The 16,474-nt window shown below is 49.8% G+C and overlaps 1 protein-coding gene across 1 annotated transcript in view; it reads right to left on the reverse strand.

The window, feature by feature from the left end:
* Window positions 1–1,834: 1,834 nt before the first annotated feature.
* Window positions 1,835–16,474, reverse strand: part of SLC15A4 (solute carrier family 15 member 4) — a 43,424-nt gene continuing 28,784 nt past the window's right edge. The window contains exon 9 of the transcript XR_008664154.1: window positions 1,835–2,036. The gene's annotated coding sequence lies outside the window, so the exon portion shown is untranslated. The remainder of the gene's footprint in view (window positions 2,037–16,474) is intronic.

Below are 16,474 nucleotides of genomic sequence, written 5' to 3' on the forward strand. Positions count from 1 at the left end.
TGTCCTACACACAGAAGCCAGATCAATTGCTTGTCTCCCCGCTTGTGGCTATTGGGGACACACAACCCTCTACCGGCTCCCTCTCTGCTCTCACCACACACCTCCTCCCTGCCCTGCTAAGCTACATGCCATCCTTCTGTCCTCCAGAGAGACCCAACATCGGATCCTTCTCTCCCCCACCCCACCCCTTGCCTGGTGGACCTGCTCCTTGGAAGGGCTAATGGAGGCAGGCTTCATGGGCACTATTCCTTACTCGGCCCAGCTCACATGTCCCTCTTCTCTGAAGTCCCCCCAGTCTGAGGGGTCCCCAGCCTGCTCCCCATCGCATCCCTGTGTTACATGATGCACCTGTGGCCTCATCTGGCTGGAGCTGGTGACTTGTTTCCGGTCCATCTGAGTCCTCCACCAACTGGGTTTTAAGCTCTGTGAGAGCAGGGATTTAGGACTAACTCCTTTCCTGCGCATTCCCTAGTGCCTGGTAAACATTTGTGGAATGGATGAGGGATACGTACATGTCTCTGCACCCAAATTTCTCTTCTGTTAACATGGGACAGTAATTCCCATCTCCTAGTGCACCTCCTAGTACTGCGTAACAACAGCAGGGGGTCATAGTAACCACATCACAGAGGTATAACGTGTGGATACACGGTCGTCTGTAAAGGTCCTGCACAAGGCAGTGTCCTGGGGATCTGGCGTTGATGTTGTTACTCCTCTGAGAGAAGCTATGCCTGCTGCAGGTTTTCCTGCCAACGATTCCACCTCCTTCCCAGCTCACTGAAAGCCACTGAATGGAGAGGGCTGGGCCCAGGGCCATCACTCTTCACTGGCCCTCCTGTGCGTGCAAGGTTGGCCATCTTCACTGTTCTAGGCTCTGGAGTCCACCTGCCGAAGGGGCCCATCAGTCAGACCACATCTCCCTTTTCTCCATCTTTATCCTGTATAGTGTTCACTCGCCTTTGCAAGAGCTTCTTTAATCTGAACTGATTGAAAATAATTCTGAAGGTTGTGTCAGTGTCTATTGCTCCCAGAGAGAGTCAATATTTAGACAACACCTGAACGAAACCAAAATAACCCAGCCACAAGGCATCCATTCCCTGTTCTGGGCAGGGAGCTGGGGTGAGGGGAGGGGGGGAAGGTGGGCTTCCCTCTGCAGGTCCCAGGGAGGCGAGCTGTCAGCACTCCAGGATGGCCCAGGCCCTGTGGTCATGGTCCCCACCCAACGTCCTGTCTTTATAATCTAAGAGAAGGTGAAGGCAAAGATCTATTCCCAAAGGCAGACGGTGGAAGGATGCCAAAGACGATGGACGTTTGTGCCGATATTATGTTTTCCGTGATTTCTGTCCCCGTTTTGCAGGAAAAGGCACTGTTTTGTGTGTGAACCCACCTCTCTGGCTCAGCCCAGTGCTTCACAGAGCAGGTAATGGCATCCCCACGTAAGCCAATCGGCACGTAGCATGGCTGTGGCCAATCTGCTTCGCTCAAGGGTAAGCATGTGATCTGAGTGCACCACATCCCCGTGAGCCTCAGAACTCTCGCAGGAGAACCTCCAAAACAAAGACAATCCCTCTTACTCTCAAACACGGAACTGAGAGGTTGTGGAGAGCCAGTAGCCACTTTGTCAACCCTCGGGGGAAGATGCCAGTGGAAAGACAGCTGAAGGACAGAAAGAATCAGCGTTCTCATCCTCATAAAATGCCATGGAAGCCTCAATTAGTGAAATTTGGGTGAATCCAGGTAGTGTGGGACCCGAAGTGAAGGAGCCCTAGAGGCAGGATCTAGAGATTCCGTGAGAGTTGGCACGGCACCAAGTGGCAGTGCAAACTGTACTTGCACCTTGATTTTTTTTTAATTTTATTTATTTATTCATGATAGACATACAGAGAGAGAGGCAGAGACGTAGACAGAGGGAGAGGCAGGCTCTATGCAGGAAGCCCGATGTGGAACTCGATCCCGGAACTTGGGGATCACCCTGGAGCCAAAGGCAAAACGCTCAACTGCTGAACCATCCAGGAGTCCCGCACCTTGATTCAAACAAACTGTAAAAATGAATAAATACATAAAACATTTACAGATCAACTAAAAATCTGAATATCTCCTGGGCCCTTGATGATACTATGGAGCTACTGTTGATGGTTTTAGGTGTGAAAATGGTTATGTGTTTGTTTGTTTGTTTGTTTTTACAGGTCTGATCTTTTAGAGGAACATAATAAATATGCAGGAATAACATAATATAGTGTCTAAGGTTTGCTACAAAATAACACAGGTAGGAAGGAAGTGGATAAGGTATAAGGACACAAGAGTAACCAAGATAATAATTCTTGCAGCTGGGTTTGAAATACATGGCGTTTTGATTTGAAATATGGGTATATTTAACATTTCCCGACATAAAGAGTTCGAACAATGAGCAGTTATTGGAACGCTCTCTTCCCAAGGTGAGGGTTTCCCACATACAGCTGAAGTAAGGCCATTGATTGACGTTTTCCTATGAGGTATGGCTTTTCTGTTAGATCAAACCATGAATTTGCTTCTAAATCAATTTGCTTATTTTTGATTCCTCACATTCTTGCATGTGTTCAAATACTGGGGTGCGAGGTGCTTGCTCTACTAGCAGACGACGATCTCTGCAATAAGAGATAAATGACGCCTATTTTATATTGAATGCTCCCAATAAACATCGGTTATCACAATAAGGGCTCAATTGTTTTTCATCCGATTATTGAAATCAAAGCCAAGATTTTGGAAGTTCATTTGGCAGAAGATGGATGTCTGATACGACTGTGAATGTTCTTGTAAATTCACCGATACCCACACTGGAGATAAGAGTTGTTTTCCCAGTAATAACAAGAACACAAACTTTGGGCTGGCACAAAATCATGAGAGAAAAGCAATAGTGTACAAACTCAGGAAGCTTTATGGAGCCCAAGTTCCTTGTTTTGATTGCAGGCAGGGCAACTGCCCTCCCAGACCAGTGAATTCCGAGGCATGTAGTCTTTTAGGGTGGACCCTGGTGGTCCTCACCACCTCGTCCTCATGCCTTTGGAGGATCTCTACCCTGGAGAGATGGCTGGATGGCGGCATTGACTTCCAACTAACAGAACATAGCCAAAGTGAAGGGGTATCGCCTCTGAGCCTCTTGCGAGAATTTTGCTTTCTGCTTTGCTCCATCTCTTTCCACTCTCTCAGTGGGAAAAGCAAGCTGCCATGTTGTAAGCACCCGACGGAAAAGCCATGTGGCAAGCAACCCAAGGCTCCAGGCAACAGCCGGTGAGAATCTGAGGCTGCCAAGAGCCACAGGAGTGGGCTTAGGAGAGTATCCTCCTCCCCGCCCCCATCAGACCTTGACATGATGGCAATCCCGGCCAACACCTCAGTTGCAACCTTGTGGAAGGACCCAGCAAAGCTCTGCCTAGATTCCTGACCCACGGAAACCACGATGTAAGAAAGGGTTGTTGTTTTGAACTACTGAGTTTGGGGGTAATTTATTATGCAGCACTAGAACTAATATAAAGCTCTAGATATAAAAATTTAGGTCTATTTCTATACATTCAGAGTAAGTAGACCTCAACATGTTTCCACGAAGGTGACCTGCACGTGAAAAATTCACCAATGCAGAGCACACTTTTCGTTTGGGGCCACTATTCGATCCGGGTTTAGAGTGTCTGAGTCTTTGGAGAGCTGTTTTGCAAATTCACCCAAGCGTCCTGCAATGCTGTTGAACGATTTGCTAAAAACTTGAGATTCAGTTTGCATTCTGTCCAAAACCAGACAGAGCTCTCTGGTCAGAGTATTCAAACAGTGAGTGTCACAAACCTCAGCTTTTAGAGCTTATAGCAAATTACAGTTGTTGAGGGGGTGAACGCTGGAGAGCAAGAAGACGTTGAGGTGTAGCCCCACAAAAGTAAGGGAGGAGCAGAAAAATCTCAGCAGTGAGGGTGCAGAAAGGCGAGCTTGAATTCTGAAATCACAGGTTTGTGGTGGGAGACATCCTGGCCCGGGAGAATGTTTGGATAGAGTTTGTCTATTTAATTAGGTAAATCTATATTCTGCGTCAGAATGGAGCAAAATTGAGAAAGGCTGTAATTCTGTAGGATCCAAATGTGGTAAAACACTAAAAGGAAACTTTAAGTAGAGGTCAGTTGTTTGACAGGTTTTGTGTGGTAAGAATATTTGTCAAAGAAAGGTCTTCTGGAAGGAGGCCAAAAGGACACTGTCTGTGAAAATATTTGGGCCAAATATTCTATTGATTTTAATATTTTAATACCTAACAAAAATGTGTTTTATGTGGCTGCACTGGTTCTAAATTTATATTAGATATATTTCACTGACAAAAAAATGTATTCGTTCAAAAAATAACTGGCAGAGTATTAGAGACAGATGTGACAGAGAAACTAATAAAATGATAGGAATCTGCAACATGATGGTTAATCTCATGGTCAACCTGACTTCCCAGACAGGAGCTTAAACACTGTTTCCAGGTGTGTCTGCAAGAGTGGGTGTTTCTGGAAGAAACTGACCTCTCAATTGGTAGATGAGTAAAGCAGACGCCCCTGCCCAACGTGGGCGGGCCCCTCCCAATCCACTGGGGGCTCTGAGGAAACCCAACAGGTAGAGGAAGGAAGAGTTTCCTCCGTCTCTCTCGGCCTGACTGCTGAGCTGGAGCCCCTGACCCCCAGGACCCCTGTCCCCTCCACCTCTCAGGACCCCTGACCCCTTCGACCCTCAGGACCCCTGTCCCCCCTGACCCTCAGGACTCCTGTCCCTTCTGACCCTCAGGACCCCTGTCCCCCCGATCCTCAGGACTCCTGTCCCTTCCGACCCTCAGGACACCTGTCCCCCCTGACCCTCAGAACCCCTGTCCCCTCTGACCCTAAAGACCCCTGTCCCCCCTGACCCTCACGACTCCTGCCCCTCCAACCCTCAGGACCCCTGTCCCCCCTGATCCTCAGGACTCCTGTCCCTTCCGACCCTCAGGACACCTGTCCCCTCTGACCCTCAGAACCCCTGTCCCCTCTGACCCTAAGGACCCCTGTCCCCCCTGACCCTCACGACTCCTGCCCCTCCTACCCTCAGAACCCCTGTCCCCTCCGACCCTCAGGACACACCTGTCCCCCCTGACCCTCAGGACTCCTGTCCCCTCCGACCCTCAGAACCCCTGTCCCCTCTGACCCTAAGGACCCCTGTCCCCCCTAACCCTCACGACTCCTGCCCCTCCTACCCTCAGAACCCATGTCCCCTCCGACCCTCAGGACCCCTGTCCCCCCTGACCCTCAGGACCCCTGTCCCTTCCAACCATCAGGACTCCTAGCCCCTCCAACCCTCAGAATGGGACCTATTAGATGCACCACTGGCCTTCTTGAGCCTTCAGCTTGCAGGTGACAAGATCACAGGTCCATAATCACATGGACAATTCCTCACATTTCTTTACATGTATTTCTTATATACCTACACATATGCATATGTACTTGACTTATATAGGTTTTGTTTCCGTATATAAATACTATATGTATTATACACACATGTGTACTATTGGTTCTGTTTCTCTGGAGAACCCTAATACATCCACCAAGAATAATTAGCCTGCTTACGTTAGTTTTAAATGAATATAAAATATTTATATAGAATGGAATAACAAACCATTTTTAATATGAATAATTTAACATTTTTTCCTGTAATGTACACAGATTATGTTTCAGAAAATACTATAGTTCTGACAATAGTTGCTAGATACATCTCACAGATCCACTGACATCATCAAACCAATCTGTGAGTCCATAAAGATATTATGGAGTGGAGCATTAACTATTTCTAAAACTCTGACTCTGAAGGATGTCTTGGCTTAGGTGATAAATGCTCGGTCACCCTTCTTGAGCAAAGGGATGGACATTTCCTTTTCGAAACCAGGAGGGATGGGGAGAGGCGTCCCTCCTGGTGGGTACACTTCACTGGCTCCTGTGAGATTTCTTCTATTCTTTCCGGTTTCTGAGCTTTTTGCTGGTGGTGTTGCTGCAACCAGTGATGCACTCTCTTTCCCCATCAAACATTCTCTGATTGAAATGGTCTCGTCCTTTAAGGCCAAATGCAGAGTGCTCACCACTGAGAGTGCAGGCAGCGCAGAGAGGTAGCCTGGAGGTACCAAGGCCCAAACGCTCCCCTCCTCTGCAGTGCCTCGTGCTTCCCTGACGCCACGTTTTACCCGGCAAACAGAGCGATTTTTTAAGACCCTGGATCGTATGCATCATATCACTGCCCTGCTCACAGCCGCCCGATGCCCGTACCCCTGCCTGGCTCTGAGGAATATTCCAGGTACTGGTGATGCAGCCACACCTCCACCTCCCGGGGGTCCTCCCTCTCTCACATTGTCTGCGGCTGCCAAGCTGCCTACGTGGCCTCCTTGAATAACCGACAGTTCCAGGGGGCTGACCTGCCTCCCTGGGAGGCAAGATGAGGTGGTGGGGACTCCTGTGTTCTCATCTCTTACCCTCCTCCCCTTGCTAACGTGCCCCTTCGAATGGAATGTGTTTCCTCCACCGAGCGCTGGGCTCGGCCACAAGCTGGCTTTGGGCAACCGGATGGAGCCCAGACCCAGGCCGAGGCATTCCATGGACTCTCGGGGTTTGACCTCTGTGCCCCTGCCTGCCTGACTCCAGGAGGCACCCCCCAACCCTGCCGGGGAACTGCAGGCCCTTTTCTGATTCTAGGGCAGAGCCAGGAGGAGCCAAGCTGAGCCTAATCACTTGTTCAGGGCTCAGGTTCCCCAGTGGCAGCCTGGCCCTGAACCTCTGTGGGGTGGCTCCAGAGCTCAGGCTCATGCTATCATGCACGTCACTCTGGGGGGATTAAGGCCCCCAATGTCCTTGCTATTAACTCATAGTGGAGCAAGGGGCTGTAAGGGGGAGCACCTGATCTGAACATCTGTCAGAACAGACAACTGTGGATGGAGTCCTAGAAGTAGGGCAGGTGTTGAGCAGATAAACAGGAAGGAAAGCCCACCAATTCCATTCTGGGGAGGCATGTGTGGCAGATGTGTCCCAGCCTCTCCATACGCAGCTCTGTTGGCAAAAATCTGGGCCGACCCAAATGCGATGCGACCAGCCGGAAACCAGATAAAGCGATTGTGCTGCAGCCACGTAACAGAAAACCAAGTGGGAGTGAAGATGAGTGGGTGGCAGCTGGGTGCATCGGCAGAGCGGCTCCCATGTCCAAAACACTGCAGCCAGTCATCCAAGAATGCCTACGGCGTGAATCCATCCGTGCAACACTCCGCTGTGTACAAAGCTAAAGAATCATGTTTGGGACACGTGCATGTGTAGTAAAATAATGAAGACAAGAAAGAGAGAAAAATACAAACTTCCCAAGAGAAGACGGGGCAAAGGAGGACACAAAGCAGGCTCTGAAGTACCTCCTTCCCTGGATGGTGGTGCATGGGGGCTTGTCTTATTCTCCTTTATATGACAGTCAGGCTTTGTGCATTACTTTTTAAACAGGGAATTTTGTATCATTTAACAAGTTTTTTTTTTTTTTTAAGATTTTATTTTTCTATTCATGAGAGACACACTGAGAGAGGCAGAGACATCATAGGCAGAGGGAGAAGCAGGCTCCCCACAGGGAACCTGATGTGGGGCTGGATCCCAGGACGCCGGGATCATGACCTGAGCCAAAGGCAGATGCTCAACCACTGAGCCACCCAGGTGCCCCTGTATCATTTAATTAAAAAGGAGGGGGCATCCATGTAGGGGGCACGCATGTAGTGCATGCAATGCTCAGAAGCTCAGAGAGGGAGAATTATTGGTGAAATGGGCAAGCTCCGCCCCTCTCTTCTATTAATCCCTCCAATCCCTCGGATTAAAAAGTGAGCTTCATTTCTCCTGCCCCGGCTCCAGGTTGGCATGTGGAGAGGCTGGCAGGAGCAAGAGGACCAAGGACCCTCGTGTGCCTGTGTGTGTACATGCATGCACGTGTGTGTGTGTGTGCACGTGCCTGAGTACGTGTGCATGCGTGTCTGCATTTTGGTGTGTACACTGAGATACACATTCATGTGGGGGGGCGTATGAGGAGACAGCCACTAAGCTTTGCCGTTGGCAGGTCCCCCTCTCAATGCAGAATCTGAAGACAAAGGGGGGCTTTGTTTTACAGACTCCAACAGCTGACAGAGCTGCTGGGGACTGGGGACCAAACACAGCCGCCACTCTGGGGTGAGTGTGGACTGCTTCCTCCTGCAGCAGCTGACGGAGGGCTGATCTCCGGGAGACGGCCTGGTATGTGGACCTGCTGGCCTGGCTCGGCTGGCACCAGGCATGCTCACACCCTGTGGAACGAGCCGCACACACAGCGCCCCGCTCTCCGCCACACCCCATCACTGGAAGCCAAGGGAAGCCTGAGTCCACTGCTCTGGGCCATGGTCTGAGGCTACACATGACGGCGTGAGATTGCACTGACCCAGAGACTCCACATGAGAGAATCACTCCCTTTGCGATCTCCCCGGAGGCCCAGGAGAAAGCCCGAGCCAGGTGCTAGCATGGCGTTAACACGGCTCCAACTCTCGCTAACTTCCATTTTTTAAGGGGCCAGCCATTGGTGGGGGACCATGTGTAGCTGTTTCTATGACATTTAATTTGACAATTGTCTTTCACGGTTAGTGTGTGGTTGTGGTTTTCCATTTAAGAGTGTGATACGATTTTCTTTTATAATAAATCATGTAAGGACACCCTCGGCACCCCTCTCCTGTGTGCCAGGCACCGGTCGGGGTCCTATGCACACATCCCCTTGTTTCATTCCCCTGACCACCTCACAAGGCAGGTACGATTATTCTCAGGCTCAGCAAAGGCCACAAGCACCTGGAGCCTCCTTCCTCAGCTAGAAAGTAGAGGGGCTGGGACTCGTCCTGGGGAATCTGCTCTTGGATCTGTTCCCTACCAGCACTCTGTGCTTGCTCTCATGGAGGTGGGACAACACACATGGTTTAAAGAAAAATATTAATAATACTGGGCATTGTGGGATGAATCGTGTCCACCAAAACAATGTGTCCAAAGACCCAGGGCCAAACCCAGGATGTGTGAGTGTGAACTTATTTGGAAACAGGTTCTTTGCAGGTGGAATCAAGTGCTAGGTCAGGGTGGGCCCTGAGTCCAATAGCTGGGGTCCTCAGGGACAGGAAAGAAGATGCAGAGATGCAGAGGAAGACGGCCGCACAGCAACGGGGCAGAGACTGAACACAGGGTTGTGGCGGCCTCAGGAAGAGGCGAGGAAGGGTCCTCTCCCAGGGGCTTCAGAGGGCGCAGTCCTGCCCGCACTTTATCTTACACTGCTGGACTCTGGAGCCCTGAGACAACGAATTTCTGTTGTTTCAAGCCCCCAGTGTATGACACTTTGTCAGAACAGCCCTAGGAAGCCACATGTGGAGCGGCAAACGCACTGTGGTACCTGAACGAATGTGAGACCTGGAAGCACCACGGGCCACAGCTGGGCTCCGGGTTCCCCTTCCAGGACCACCTCTTTATTTTCAGGACTGGGGTCCCGCTGTCCTCCACTGACCCAGGCACACAACCAGTGTCCCAGATCCCCAGGCTTATACCCCTGGAGACCCCACTGTCGTGGTTTGCAAGCTTTAGCTCTGGGCTTTGTCACCATTTCCACAGGACACGGCCCACAGTTCAGAGGCCAACACCAAGCCAGTCCCCAGCATAGGAGTGCGCTCAAAGATTCACAGAGATACACCCAAAAGACAGCAGACCACCCCCTGGGCGGAGCCCCTGAGTGGCGTGCAGCACCGTGCTTGGCAATTTAATAAAAGGATCTTGCTTAGTGCTGACAACTCACAGTGCTTTTGCTTTGAATGACCATAACGGACCAGCACCTCTCACATCAAGGGCCAGAAGCTCAGACCTTGCCTGGCCCAGGCAGGTGACATAAATACATTGCGTAGCCTGGTGGAAGCTGCATGTGTGCCTCCTCAGTGAGGCAGGAGCTGTGAAAATCAGAAAGACACCCTTCCAAAAGAGGCAGCTCCCACTTAGGCCCCAGGGACTGGAATCCCATCTTGACCTATTTTCTCATGTCTTCAGAGGCTTAGATTTAAAAAAACAAAAACAAAAACAAACACACACGTAAAATCTCCGGATTTTCCACTGGTGGCTGTAGTGGTTTGACAGGTGTTCCCCCAAATTCACAATCTCCTAGATCCTCAGAATGTGACCTTATTTGGAAACAGGATCTTTGCAGATATAATTAAGGGAAGGACAGAGATGAGCTCACACTGGGTTGGGCTGGGCCCTAACCCCAATGCAAGAGTCCTTATCAGAGATCAAAAACACAGACACACAGGAGAGGCCACAGGAAGACAGAGGCAGACATGGGAATGATTCAGCCACACACTGTGTACACTAGAGCCCCCAGGAACTGGAAGAGGCAGGAAGCATCCTCCCCTACAGTGTTCAGAAGGAACATGGCCCTTGTCCACACTTTGACGCCAGATCTCTGGTCTTCTGAATAGTGAGAGAATGAACTTCATTTGTTTTAAGCCACAAAGTTTGTAGTAATTTGGTGCAACAGCACCAGAAAGCTGATATATTGGGTGAATTTTTAAAAATACTCAAGCTTATTAGCCTTACGTAGGCTCAGGATCTTGACCCAGTCCAACCCTCAAAGATGACTTTCTCCTTGAGGCCAGCAAGCGGATCTGACCACACCTGTTCCCAGAACCCGCAGGGGCAAACCATGTCCGTCAAGAATCTCTGCCCTTAGAAGTGTTTCCATGGTTGACGGAGGGGAGGAGGCCTAGTATTTTCTCTCTCGGGAGAAGTGAAGGCATAGATAAGAGGGGTCTGTCTACGTCTACTCCACTGCCTGCAAGTGGACGGTCTTTGCTTCTGTGTGTGAGCCTCCCCTGCCCCGGAGAGGTTTTTCTGCACACTCCCCAGGCTGGTTACTGGCTCAGTCCTCAGGACTGGACACTTCTCCCCTCCTTCAAAGCCTTTTTTGGAAAAGGGGAAGCCTCTGGCTCCTGCCTTGGGTGTTTTTTGACTCCCCAGGGTGGGATGCCTGAGGACCTGCTCAGCCCTCATCCTTGGGTGACCTACCAGCAGACTGGGAGTGAATGCCACATTTGGCAGTGGGGGATGGGACTGATGGATGAACTGTCCCCCTTTGGCCAGGCAGACACTTCTGGGATACATTTTAGATTTTTCCAAAGGACCCACAGAATCCAGGGCCAGGTACCTGTGGTGGCAGCAACCAACTTAGTAACTTGTCTCTCATCTGCTCCTTCCCTCTTCTCACTCCCCGTCCCCCACTGCTGCTCTGAGCCCCCACTGCAGGCTCTCTTCCAGACAGACACGGGCTCACAGACGAGGTTCTGCTCTCAAACTCAGGCTTAGACTGTTAAGCAAGAACCAGCACATGATCCTTGATGTGTTACAAAAGAAAATCCACAACCTGCCAAATCCTCTTATGCTAAAGTAAAAAGAAAAAAAAGAAAAACAAGACCCCACAAAACACAACTATATACTTGTGCTCGATCTCATCGGACCTTGTTACAAGACCCTGTACGCAAGAAGTGTAATGAAGCTAAAGACAAATGCAACTTATATCAGCCCTAATACATTTTAAGTGGTTCTCAATAATTTTGTTGACTTTGAACCTAAGAAGTTTCAGAAAAATCACTCAAATGACCATATGACATATAAACATTTTGGTGGATTCTATTTTTTGTCCTGATGCAAATTTCTTTAGTTTTTTTAAAACTGAAATACAATTGCCATGCAACTTCATAAGTTTGAGGTGTACAATGTGTTGATTTGATACATGTACATACTGCAGTACGATCACCGCTGTCGTGTTAGCTAACACCTCTCTCGCCTTACAGAATTGCCAGTTCCTTTTTGTGTGGGAACAACTAACATCTGATCTCTTACCAACTTCAAAGTTTGTAATACATCATGGTTGGCTATAATCATTGTGATATGCATCATCTCTCCAGGATTTATTTCTAAAAAAATTCATTAGGCTTTGAAAATCACCTGCGGTTCCACTTTTAGCCACTAGATGGCAGGACAAACAAGAACTGGCAGATCCTAATGGGCTTAGTTGACAAGGGGCAGGGGTCTACAGGCAAGTGGCCTTCTCCAAGTCTTTTTTTTTTTTTTTTAAGATTACTTATTTATTTATTTATTTATTCATAGAGACACACACACACAGAGGCAGAGACACAGGCAGAGGGAGAAGCAGGCTCCATGCATGCCTGACATGGGACTCAATCCTGGGTCCCCAGGATCGCGCCCTGGGCTGCAGGCAGCGCTAAACCGCTGCGCCACTGGGGCTGCCCGGCTTCTCCAAGTCTTGCTCTGCATTAACTGCCTCACCAGAGGGGATCATGCTACACTATCATCTTATATTGTTTTCACCACAGACCTTACACTTTCAGACATGTTATTGTTCGCCTACATGTTTACTGTTTGTCTCCTTCAATATAACATGAGCTCCAGAAGAGCTGGGACTTTGTTCTATTCCTAGCTGCACCCCCCGAATTTAAAATAGATCCAAGTAGCTCAGAGGTATTTGTGGAATGGATGAATGATAGGAGTGACAGAGGAATGTGACATTTGATCCACACTAATGGTCCAAGTCTCCTCTGACTTTCTTGTTTACAAAAGCACCACGACTCACTGTGAATGAAAATCTGCACTTAATGTGGTGTCTGGGATGTTAGCAAACTGCTGAACTCCACAGTTTGGTTTATGTCTTTGAAATATCTGAGCCCTAAAGAGCAGTAAGCAAGTAGTCCTCTGGGTCTAACTAGCTTCGTTTGAGTTTAAAATTTAAAATGGCAAGCATAAATCTACTTGGAGGCTCCTGTGATCACGCCTGAAGGATGTCCATCCTTTCCAGCTCCAGGATCGACAAATGACTCATGTAGCAGTGAGACTGTAAATTCTGGTGAACTGAGGTTTCTTTAGATAAATCACCCATTTGCAATTAGTCAAAGCAGTCAAAAGATTTTGCTGGGCTTCTGGGGAGTGCTGCACATGTTATACCCTGTGGACTGAGAAAGTGGGTAGACCTGAACAGCAGGGCCAGGATTAGGGTGAGGACAGTGAGGTTGAGTATTGCAGAGCAAGGAGCTTGTGGCCCCTCCCTCCATCTTCCAAACCACCAGAGGCATGACTCTGCCCTCTACTTCTGTCCTCATCTGATTCTGAATCTCCTGGTTCCCTTCTTCACTTATAAGGACCCTGTGATTCCAAATCTCCCCAGACAATCCAGAATAATTCCTACATCTCAAAATCCTGAACTTGATCACATCTGCAAAGTCCCCTTTGCCACGTAAAGGAAACATATTCACAGGTTCCAGGGATTAGAAGGCAGATATCTTTCAGGATGGTGGGTGGATATTATTTAGCCTATGACAATGTCGACCTGAATTTTAGCCCAGAGTTAACAGAATGGAGAAAAAACTCATCTATTGCTGGCACCCAAGAAAACTATCTCCAAGAGGCCACCTTAAGGGCCATGTGCCACCATTTCTAACCCTCACTGCTGTGTGCAAGCCACAGGCCAGCTGTCCCATGTGCACCTGTTCATTTAAAATGTCAGGCAGTGGGAGTGGGGGGGTCGCGGGGGCAGTGACACTCTTCCTCTCACAGCAGGTTCCAGGTGGAGGCCAAGCCCCGCCCCAAGAAGGGCAGTGAGGGCAGCAAAGCCTTTACCATCTCAGCACATTTCTGCTTCAAAGATGTCCCCTGGTGACAGCCCCAGAGCTCCTCTTTCCCACTTCCCTGATGGATTTTAAATTGCGGTGAGAACACGAAGAGCAGCCATACGGATGAGCATTCTGCCTGGCAGAGACAGGATTCTAGTTGGAGCAGTGAGGGTAATAAAGTGCTGCTTAATCTGCCTTAATAAGCAGAGTAAATGTTTAACTATCAATTGATATAAATGGCCTGTTGTAATTTTCTTGACTTTGGGAACATACCACTTTTGTGCTCAGGATGTAAAAAAAAAAATCAAGAGTCCTCGACCAAAAATGAGAAGTTGACATGACTGTGCGTGTTTTCTGGCTGGTGCGCCGTGCTCGGCATCTGGGGGGCCTGACAGTATGGGATGCATGGGAGAACCCATGTTCTTCCTAATTCAGTTTCTCACATAAGCTAGTTTGTTCATGTCCACATCTGTACCACGTGAATGTATGTGATAATATAAAGCATAAAAATTCATGTCTGGATCTGTCACGATATCTTTAATTTTGCTGGCTATTAGCACCAGTGGACCTAGAGGGAGTGATGGTAGCATTTCACCGGGTGTGTGTGCAAGGTACTTTGATGGATTAGGAACTTCTCCTGTGACATGTCAGAGCCTCACACAGTGGCTTCGACCTTCTGGAATCTGGGTTGCCGGCAAGCCACTGTGGCACATGCAAACACCTAAAACCTGTGAACATGGCCATAGAGGCACCAACTAGCTGGCTCTGAGAGATTTCTAGGCTGCAGAACCATCAGGGGATTCGTCTCCAGTGTGTTGATCCACCCAGGTGGTGGACCAGCATCAGGGCGGCCCCAGGAAGCTGTTGTGCTCAGGGCAAAGTCCCACACAGTGGGGGGTCTGGAACTACAGAAATTCCCCCACACACACACACTCTGGAGGAAAGCCCCTCCTGCCTTTGGTGCTGCCTGTCACCATCGGCCTCCCGGTCACCATCGGCCTCCCGTGGCTTGTAGAGATGTCTCTCCGGTCTGTGCTAGTGGTTCTTTGGATGCCTCCCTGGTGCTCGCTGCTCATAAGGATGCCAGTTGTACTGGATTCAGGGCCCACCTAACTCCAGAGTGACATCTTGATTCCACCTGCAAAGATCCTATTTCCAGTAAGGCCACAATCACAGGCTCTGGGTGGACGTGACTTTTGGGGGGACACCATTCACCCCAGTACTGCAGCCAGTTATTTCTCTGCCAGGACAGATACCAAGGGGGGGAATCTACTCTAAGCAGGGTCCAGGCTTCACACCCTCATGGCTGCATGTCTCACAGGGCCCACCTGGCCCTGCATGCACACCTGTGGGCAGCACCCAGTGTTTTCAGCACCCTTCTCCATCTCTTGCATTTCTGCTTAGGCTTCTGCTAACAGAGTTGAGGACACAGAGGCAGTATCCTCTACATACCGGGGCTCCTGTGTGCAAGTTTATGTCCTGCCACATGCAAGGGGCCTCCAAACATTCCCACCTTGACTCTTCTTCCCTCTCAGGGGACCTGAGTCCTGCCCACCTGAGGCAGGGAGGATATCACTTTGGTGTCCAGCACTCTGCCACATCCCACATATCCCCTCATATAGAAGCTGAAATCTCCTAAAGCTTCTGATTCTCCATTCTGTAAGAGTTAGAATGACCACAAAGACCTCCCTTTGCCTAGTACTCTCGGAGGAAGGAGGAGGGCCGGGAGAGGACAGGAATGGAAAGAAGGGAGGGACAGAACGGAGGACCACCTCTGCCCCCACAGCCCGTGCTACAAGCCCCCTCCTCTGGGTCCCTTCAGGGCAAGTGGGCACCTTGTCCACCTGCACAGCCAATGCCCTGCAGCTGGGCTCACCCCTCTGCCGAAGGCAGTCATCCCACTTGGCAGGGATGTGGGGCAGACGCTCTCTCTCCAGGAAACACTCCTCCACCCTCACCTCCTTGACCTCAGGTCCTGGGAGCAGCCAGGGTTGGATCCTTCTCAGGGAGGCTCAGGCATCAAGCATCACCTCCCCACAGATGACTCCGAACATGGATCTCCAGCCCCAAGGAGTCAGCTTGGAGAGCCAGGTCAGGTGGAGAACCCTGATGGACATGTCCAGGGAGGCCTCCAAGCTTGAACTCCATACGTGTTACTAGTGACTGAGATGCCGATCTGATTTTAGGAACAAGTGCTGAGGGCAGCTGGCCCTGGGCCTGCCGGGAGTTAGGGAAGGTGGTGGAGGCTGCGCCAGTGGCAGGTTGCAAACGCTGGAGTCCTGCAGGCCAAGAGGCTGAACGTGCACTTCTCAAAAACGCCAGGCAGTCTGTCACCTCCTTGGCTCCTGATCTGGCCCATTTTGCTGGGTCCCGAAGTTTCTGGAAAATCAGCAGGGCATAGAGGAGAAAGGACAGGGTTCCTGCAAGGTCCCTTCCCTGCCCTCCGGGAGCCTGTGACTCTGTGACGCGGAAGCTCCACAGAGCAATGCTGGTTTGGAGGGCTGGGTAAAGTGTGTAGGACAGATGTAACCCCCAGCTAACAGCACGCTGGCTTCCCTTCCAAGGAGCCGTGGGCTTGCGGACGATCTGAAAATTAGCGAACGCTGATTTTTCAGTTATGTGGCATTGTCTCATGTGACTATTTTCCCCTTTTGCTCTCTAGTTTGTACTTCTCACTTAATATGTTCTGTTTCAATCAGGCACCCTGTTTCCTCAAAAAGGCCGTTTCCAAAAGAGCAAGGTGTTAAACATTCTAAAGCATCTGCTCCAATGACTTCATTC

Source organism: Nyctereutes procyonoides, unplaced genomic scaffold (genome assembly GCF_905146905.1).
Source record: "Nyctereutes procyonoides isolate TBG_1078 unplaced genomic scaffold, NYPRO_anot_genome, whole genome shotgun sequence".
Classification (NCBI taxonomy): domain Eukaryota; kingdom Metazoa; phylum Chordata; class Mammalia; order Carnivora; family Canidae; genus Nyctereutes; species Nyctereutes procyonoides.